This window comes from Pseudophryne corroboree, chromosome 1 (genome assembly GCF_028390025.1).
Source record: "Pseudophryne corroboree isolate aPseCor3 chromosome 1, aPseCor3.hap2, whole genome shotgun sequence".
Taxonomy (NCBI): Eukaryota; Metazoa; Chordata; class Amphibia; order Anura; family Myobatrachidae; genus Pseudophryne; species Pseudophryne corroboree.
Window position 1 is genome coordinate 317,022,215 of NC_086444.1, and position 8,574 is coordinate 317,030,788.

At 42.5% G+C, this 8,574-nt stretch overlaps 1 pseudogene; it reads right to left on the bottom strand.

The window, feature by feature from the left end:
- Positions 1-8,205: 8,205 nt before the first annotated feature.
- On the bottom strand, positions 8,206-8,324 carry LOC134943475 (5S ribosomal RNA; annotated as a pseudogene).
- Positions 8,325-8,574: the final 250 nt, after the last annotated feature.

An 8,574-nucleotide genomic window follows, 5' to 3' on the forward strand; every position in this document is an offset into this window, starting at 1 on the left:
AATTTTAGGCTTTTAGCTTTTATTATTTTAATATTACATTGGGGCAGAGCCCCTGGATGGACAGACAGAGCACCCCTTTTTTAGATACAGCAGACAGAGCACCCCTTTTTTAGATACAGCAGAGAACCCCCCTTTTTCAGATATAGCATAGAGCACCCCTTTTTTTAGATACAGCAGACAAAGAGACCACCCCTTTTCAGATACAGCAGAGAGAGCACCCCTTTTTCAGATACAGCAGTGAGAGCATTCAGTTGTCAGATACAGCAGAGAGCACCCCTTTTTTCAGATACAGCAGAGAGAGAGAGAGCACCCCTTTTTCAGATACAGCAGAGAGAACCACTTTTTTAGATACAGCAGACAGACTAGAGTTTGAGTGGAGTGGGATGTCATACAGCTCTACATCAGGTGAGTGTATGCAGAACCGGATAGTGGTGCTCTAATGCAGATAATCACGTTGGAGAATGCAATATCTTACAGGACTCTCTGGAGCTAAGTGGAAAACTGTCTCCCACTGTGACTGTCTAACAAAGTGGCAAGATGGCGCTGCACATGTGCAGCACCTAGGTGGGTGGCCATCTTGGTACAAGGAATGAAGCCTCCCTGGATGATCAATATGGAGTCTGCGCAGTAGAGCTCTACGCCTCTAGCAATATATACGTTATTGCTAAAACAACATATGTCCTGTGGGGATGGGGGAGAGGGTGAGACACTTTCCTTTGTTGTTTTTATAAAACTTTTATGTTATCTTGGGGCAGATGTATTAAGCTTGGAGAAGTGATAAAGCAGTGATAAGTGCACGGTGATAACACACCAGCCAATCAGCTCCTAACTGTCATTTTTCAAACTCGCAGTGATTGTCTGGTGCATTATCACCTTCCGCTTATCACGTTTTATCACTTTTCCAGGTTTAATACATCTGCCCCCTTGTCTCTTATTACAGTTAATCTCTGTATGCTGAAGCTGTCTAGTTCTTTATTTTTCTTTCTATAATGACTCCATACATTATACATTGCCTCTGTACCCTTTTTCGTTATATCTACTTAAAATATTGTTCATTGTGTTAACTACTTAGGTGACACTTGATGCTTTAATAAAACTTGTTTATAAAAAAAAAAAATTGTGTCCTTATGTCCTGCATGTAGATGTTCTGGAAAGTAAACTAATGGCCCCCATACATCTAAGAGGCTATACCCTGACCCTGAGAGAAACGCTGACCTGCCGACAGGATCTGCCAATCAGCGGCCATAGATGATTGGCGACCAGTCAGGGGATCTGGGAAATAAAATTTTTAAAAAATGCCAGATTCCCCGATCACATATGAAAACAGTTGGGACAGGGGATTGGGATTTTAAAACATGTTTAAATTCCCCCGATCCCCTGACGGATCGCTGACCATCGATGGCTGCCAGGATCAGGGCATTGCCCCAGTACATGATCTTAGATGTATGGGACCCATAAGAGTCAATCTTCAATACCATATATGGAATAGGTTTGAACACATAGATTGATTATGTTGTAACGTTTTTTAGCCTTAATATCATCACAGTGCAGTGATGTAATATGTTGTGTACAATTACATATACAAGTATGTGATCTTTTATACAGAATCCCATTATGCAGAAAGTTCCAAAAGGCAATATGGAAAAACGTATGTGTTTGCTGCTACTAAGTTATGTCATACACACTGATGTGATCATGAAGAGCCACCTACTAAAGTCACCAAAATGCCCTGCATATAATCTAATGTGGAGGTGATGTCAAGAGCAAAAATACATGTAGTTCAGGAGCTGTTAGGCATGGTGTTCAAATTGCAGAAAACTCCTTAATCCACTGGTTCCCAAACTTTCTTGAATCACGACGCCCTAGAGCATCAGCATTTTTTTCCGCGGCACCCCTAGAATAAAAGTTTTTATCAATAAGTTTGGAAAAAATTTGACATTTAAAAAAATTATACCCACTTGTCATTTTAGGGTCAGTTACGTGATTATGGGGGTCATTCCAAGTTGATCGCTAGCTGTCGTTGTTCGCTGCATAACGATCAGTGAAAAAAATGGCTAATTTGCGCATGGGTATGCACCGCCATGCGCATGCGTGACATACGGGTACAAAGAGCATTGTGGTTTTGCACAGGTTCTAGCGACGCATTCAGTCACACAGCCGATTGCAAGGAGACTGACAGGAAGAGGGAGTTTCTGGGTGTCAACTAACCATTTTCTGGGAGTGGTAGGAAAAACGCAGGCGTGGCTGGCCGTTTGCTGGGCGGGTTTCTGGCGTCATTACCGTGTCACTCGTCACAGCAATCATCGCACAGGATAAGTAACTACAGGGCTGGTCTTGTTCTGCACAAAATGTGTTTGCAGGCGCTCTGCTGCACAGGCACTTCTGCAAAGCGAAAATACACTCCCCCTTGGGCGGCGACTATGCGTTTGCACGTCTGCTAAAAACTGCTAGCGAGCGATCAACTCGGAATGACCCCCTATGTACAGTGCTTCTGATTGTACACGTTTATGATTGGCAGCTACTAGCACTGGTTTTGTCTATCGTTTGACCATAAATATTATTTATTTATTAACAGTTTCTTATATAGCGCAGCAAATTCCGTTGCGCTTTACAATTTGAAATAACAATAACAAACTGGGTGATAACAGTTATAGAGGTAGGAAGGCCCTGCTCGCAAGCTTACAATCTATAGGGAAATAGCACCTTTCCTTGTGTACATATGCCTATCTATTGCATAGAATGAGAAGACATGTGAGGATATGTGTGGACTGTACAGAGTGGATGCAATTAGATAGGAAGGTTTATGAAAGTTATGTGGGCGGTTCTGGAATTTGATACGCTTGCCTAAAGAGGTGAGTTTTCAGGGAACGCTTGAAGGTTTGGAGACTAGAGGAGAGTCTTATTGTGCGTGGTAGGGCATTCCACAGAGTGGGTGCAGCCCGATGAAAGTCCTGCAGTCGTGAGTGGGAGCGAGTAATGAGTGTGGATGAGAGACGCAGGTCTTGTGAAGAGCTCAGAGGTCGGGTTGTACACAGAACCAAATGTACAGATGGCGCTTCAGTTCAGAGGTGCTGCAGTCTCCCAGCTGGGATGGTTATCAATTTCCCAAAAAAGTTCAATCCTAATTCTATAGTTTTGCTGGGGTGCGCTCCCTGGGTCACTACGGGTAATAGTCCTTTGTGTAGAAAGGGAAAGTTCTCCTCACTGGACAGTTTATCAGCAGTACTTCCTTGTTCTGATATAGCACGATGTCCTCAAAGAAAGAAATAGTAAATAGTGAAGTCCCGTAGGGATCAAATGGATTATCAGAAATTTCAATCACATATGGATATAATGTAAAAGAAATTTTAATCCGCCTCAGTGCGGCGGACCTACGTACCGGACTTAGTGGGGTGTCAACAGTGCCCACCCAATTACGCTTGTAGTATCCCTTCCTTTATTCTGTAGATTCCAATATTGGTTCTTCCCTAGTTCACCTTTACCTCTCCATCCAGGTAAAAAGTTTACATGAGTAGGAAAAAAAATCAATATATAGTGAAGTATTGCTTGAGTTTAGGTATAAAAATTATTTATTCATAAAGTGCAGAAAAAGTATTTGTTAAAAAAACACTAGACGTCTTGATCAAAATAGCAATTTAAAATCCACCACAGATTAGTGGACCCACGTACCAGAGGTTGTGGGGTGTCACAATGGCCCACCCAAACAGCGTTTGCAATGTAGCTCCCCGGGGTATATAGCAGCAATCAGCGTGTTCCCTCTGGCTCCAGTAGGTCCCTCCAATCAGTCACCAATGCGTTTCTGCCCTCTGGGGGCCTTTGTCAAGGTGTGTGGTGTTGTCAGTATTCACGTCAAACATAGTAGATGAAATTCCGTATAAATATCCTGTTCCTGGGGTGGAAAGATGTAAGTGCTTCAATTGTCTTCAGTGATTCCAGTGTGCAGTTCTCCCATGGACTTTCTCTCATGGGAGATATTTTGTGATAAGCGAAGTGATGTACGTTGGTATAGTTTGGTTAATGGCCTTGTGTGTGAGTAAAAGTATTTTATATTGAATGCGGTAGAGTACAGGTAACCAATGGAGGGACTGACAGAGTGGATCTGCAGACGATGAACGTCTAGCGAGGAAGATAAGCCTCGCCGCTGCATTCAGAATGGATTGTAGTGGTGAGAGTCTCGTTTTGGGAAGACCAGTTAGGAGACTATTGCAATAATCAATGCGGGAGATAATGAGAGCGTGTATTAGAGTTTTAGCAGTGTCTTGTGTAAGGTATGGTCATATTTTGGATATGTTTTTTAGATGCATGTAACATGATCTTGAGACAGATTGAATGTGGGGAACAAAGGACAGATCAGAGTCAAGGATGACACCTAGGCAGCGAGCTTGTGGGGTAGGGTAGATAGTTGAGTTTTCAACAGTGATAGAGATATCAGGTTGATACCTACTATTGGCTGGTGGAAATATAATTAACTCTGTCTTTGAAATATTCAGTTTGAGGTGGCGAGATGTCATCCAGGATGAAATGGCAGAAAGGCATTCAGTGACACGGTCCAGTACAGATAGGGACAAGTCAGGGGAGGATAGGTAAATTTGAGTGTCATCTGCGTACAGATGATACTGAAAACCAAAAGAGCTGATTAGTTTACCAAGAGATGAGGTATAGATTGAGAAAAGCAGAGGACCCAAGACTGAGCCTTGCGGTACTCCAACTGAAAGAGGTAGTGAAGAGGAGGTAGATTCAGAGAAGCGAACACTGAAGGAGCGATTAGATAGGTACGATAGGAACCAAGAAAGGGCTGCGTCTTTAAGACCTAGGGATTGTAGTGTCTGTATGAGAAGAAAGTGGTCTACAGTGTCAAATGCAGCATATAGATCTAGAAGAATAAGTAGTGAGTAGTGGCCTTTAGACTTCGTAGTGACCAAATCATTAACCACTTTAGTCAGTGCTGTCTCTGTGGAATGTTGGGAACGGAAGCCTGACTGAAGTGGGTCCAACAAAGTGTATGAGTTAAGAAAGTGTGTGAGTCGAGTGTAGGCAAGTCTCTCAAGTAGCTTAGAGAGACAAGGGAGCTGAGAGATAGGGCGGTAGTTTGAGAGAGCATTAGGGTCAGAATTTTGTTTTTTTTAAATGGGAGTAATCACTGCATGCTCGAAGAGTGAAGGAAAAATACCAGTAGAGAGAGAGAGATTACAGATGTTAGTTAAGGTAGGGATGAGCACCAGAGACAGAGCTTTACTTATTTGTGAGGGTAAAGGATCAAGAGGAGAGGTAGTAGAGAAGCAGGATGAGAAGAGTGATAATAGTTCATCTTCATTTGTGGGATCAAATGAAGAAAGAGTGCCAGAGGGTTCAGGTAAAGAACGGAGCAGGTCACTGGCTGCCGAAGAGCATACCATTTCATCTCGGATCTTATCAATCTTCTCCTTGAAGTAGGAAGCAAGATCCTGTGCCTTGATAGTGGCGGGTGGGGTAGGTGCGGGATGATTCAGAAGTGATTTAAATGTATTAAAGAGTCGTTTGGGGTTAGAGGCTTGAGCAGAGATAAGAGTTTGGAAATATGTTTGTTTGGCAGTGTCCAGGGCATTTTTATAAGAATGGTAGACAGTCTTATATGTGAGGAAGTCACTTGAAATACGAGATTTACGCCACTGACGTTCAAGTTTTCGTGTGAGTTTTTGTAGTTGTCTTGTTAATTTGGAGTGCCATGGTTGACATCTAGGCCTACATGGAGTGTGATGGGTAGCTGGAGCCACTTCATCAAGGGCTAGTTCTAGAGTCTCATTAAGGTGTGATACAGCCATCTCAGGGGAGGTGAATGCAGAAATAGGTGAAAGCAGTTGTTGGAGTGAAGTGGAAAGTTCTTGAAGATTAATTGTGTTAATATTTCTGCGGATTTGAGGAAGATTGGAGGACTTCAGCAACACAGGGTTTGAATTAACAGAGGAGAGCATGCAGGTGATAAGGTTGTGATCTGAGAGGGGGAAAGGAGTGTTAGTGAGTTCAGAGATGGAGCATAGTCTGGTGAATACTAGATCAAGGCAGTGGCCCGCCTGATGAGTAGAGGAGTCAGTCCATTGGGAGAGGCCAAGAGAGGAGGTTAGAGAGAGTAGTTTGCAGGCGTGCGCAGCAGATTTTGGACAATCAATAGCAATATTGAAATCACCCATGATAATGGTGGAGATGTCAGAGAATAGGAAGTGAGGGAGCCAGGCAGAAAAATCTTCCAAAAATAGTTTTGGATGCCCAGGTGGGCGGTAGATAGCTGCAACACGCAGAGAGAAAGGAGAGTAAACCCTAATGGAATGTACTTCAAATGATGTAAATGTGAGTGATGGAACCTGTGGTAGAACAGTGTATGCAAAAGATTGGGAAAGTAAAAGTCCAACTCCTCCTCCTTTATGGTTATCGGGTCTGGAGGTGTGTGTAAAGTGGAGACCACCATGTGCCAGTGCTGCAGGGGAGGCTGTGTCAGATTGTGAGCCAGGTTTCTGTTATAGCCAGCAGATTGATGTTGTTGGATATGAAGAGGTCATGGATGGATGTTAATTTGTTACAAACAGAGGGTGCATTCCATAAGGCACACTTTAGTGATCTGGAAGGTGATGGAAGACGTGATGTTTATGAGGTTAGCTGGATTTCTTTGTTGCTGTGAATCAGGTGAATGTGAGCGAAGCAGGTGGCTGGGTCGTGGATTTGGTGAAATTCACCAGCTATCAGAAGCAGAAGAGAGAGATAAATGTGGGTGTCAGAGGTTTGTGAAAGTTTTTTATGGTGAGAGGTTGTAGATGTTATTGTCAATGAGTATAGGGAAGTAAAAAGCTCATGAGTGCTAATAAGAGGGGCGTGTAGAATTGAGGGGGCAACATGTACAGAGGGCTGAGTTGCTGGGAGACTGAATGATGCAATGGTCTTTATGAATACTCCATGAAGAGCAATGCAGAAAATCAATTTGTTGAACATAGTTAGTTTGAGATGAAACCAGTGTTATCTAGGCTGAGAGTGTAAGGTTTCACTTGTTCAAGTTAAAAGTTCAGGTGCCTATTTACTGGCTTTGTTACGCTGTGTGTTAGCTGTGCATGATAGAGCAAAGTGACAAACAGGTATGTACAATCACATGTAAATCACAATGTAAATAGTTTTATACAAAATTGGTTGCATTTTGTTCTTAGAGGTCTTGAGGATTGTAGTTGGTAAAATATTTTGATTTGGTCCTGGAACACCAACCCAATGCACCTCTGCAAGTGCTCCGAGGCACCCCACGGTGCCTAGGCACACAGTTTGGGAACCACTGCCCTAATCTACAAAACTGAGAATATAGATCATTTTGAATACTAGATCATTTACCTGTAACAGATCCTGTATTTTATGTCACAATTATTTATCTATATTTATGATAATGATAAATCATTGTTAGGATCTAAGCATGTTAAATACAGTATGTAAGTAAGAGACAGTAGTTTGCATTGTTCCTAAGAGCATACTTGCCTACTCTCCCGGAATGGCCGGGAGGATCCCGAAAATCGGATGGCCCTCCCGGTCCCCCGGAAGAACAGGCAAGTCTCCTGATTCTGAAGGTCCCCCTCTGCCCGGCCACCCACTTAGTGAGCAAAGTGGGCGGTCCGAACAGTTGATGACGTGATTCTTGCTGAATCGTGTCATCATAGCCACACCAAAAAGAAGTAAATCTGCACAGGATATAACAATTATTTTACAATAAGTTAGAAATATTATAGTTAAACCAACATGAGCGCCTACTAGAATGATGCGTTCAGCAAATGGTTGGTGGTGCTCCCGGAAGATAGTTATGACAACTATGAAACAACAAATATGGTCCTTTAAAGAGAACAAAGGACCAAAAAAGCAACTATAAGCCTTTTCCTGGGCACACTTGAAAAAATTGAAATGATGGAATTATTAAGACATAACTTTTATTAATGTATACTTTAGGAAAAAGCGAGAGCTGGCGTCAATAATTAAAGAACAAAGGTGTTCATAAGTACGAATGTACCTGTCATAGGGAAGATAATGATTTAAGTGAGCGAAAATAAATAAAGCCTCATTCAAAAAAATGAATCATATATATCCTCTATGGTCAGAATTTTGTATGAGTGAGGTCACTACCTCGATATAGTCTAATAAATGCTGCAACTTGAGACCAGGTTGATACACTGGGTCCCAAAATGTTTTAGCTGCTGGAGAGTAAAATACCTACGGTACCTAGTATTCCCTGGTGGTTCCCCATCCACGTACTGACCAGGCCCTGCAGTGCTTGGCTTCCAAGATCAGACGAGTTTGGGCATACTCAGTGCGGTCTGACCGTAGGTAGATTCGTCTCCTAGGCGCACCGTCAACCGATTATGTTGGGACCCAGGAAGTCAATCACAGAATGAGTACCAGGCTATGTTTATATCAGAGAATGGGATAAGTACCAGTTTTTGTTAGTATCAGAGAATATTGATGAAATAAATTGCTAAATTGTGACTAAATGATCTAATCAATGGTGATTTGAGGCAAAAATAATAACTGTGAGGTCTTGGGGTTGGAATTTCCAAGATCAAACTCTACCATTTGCTC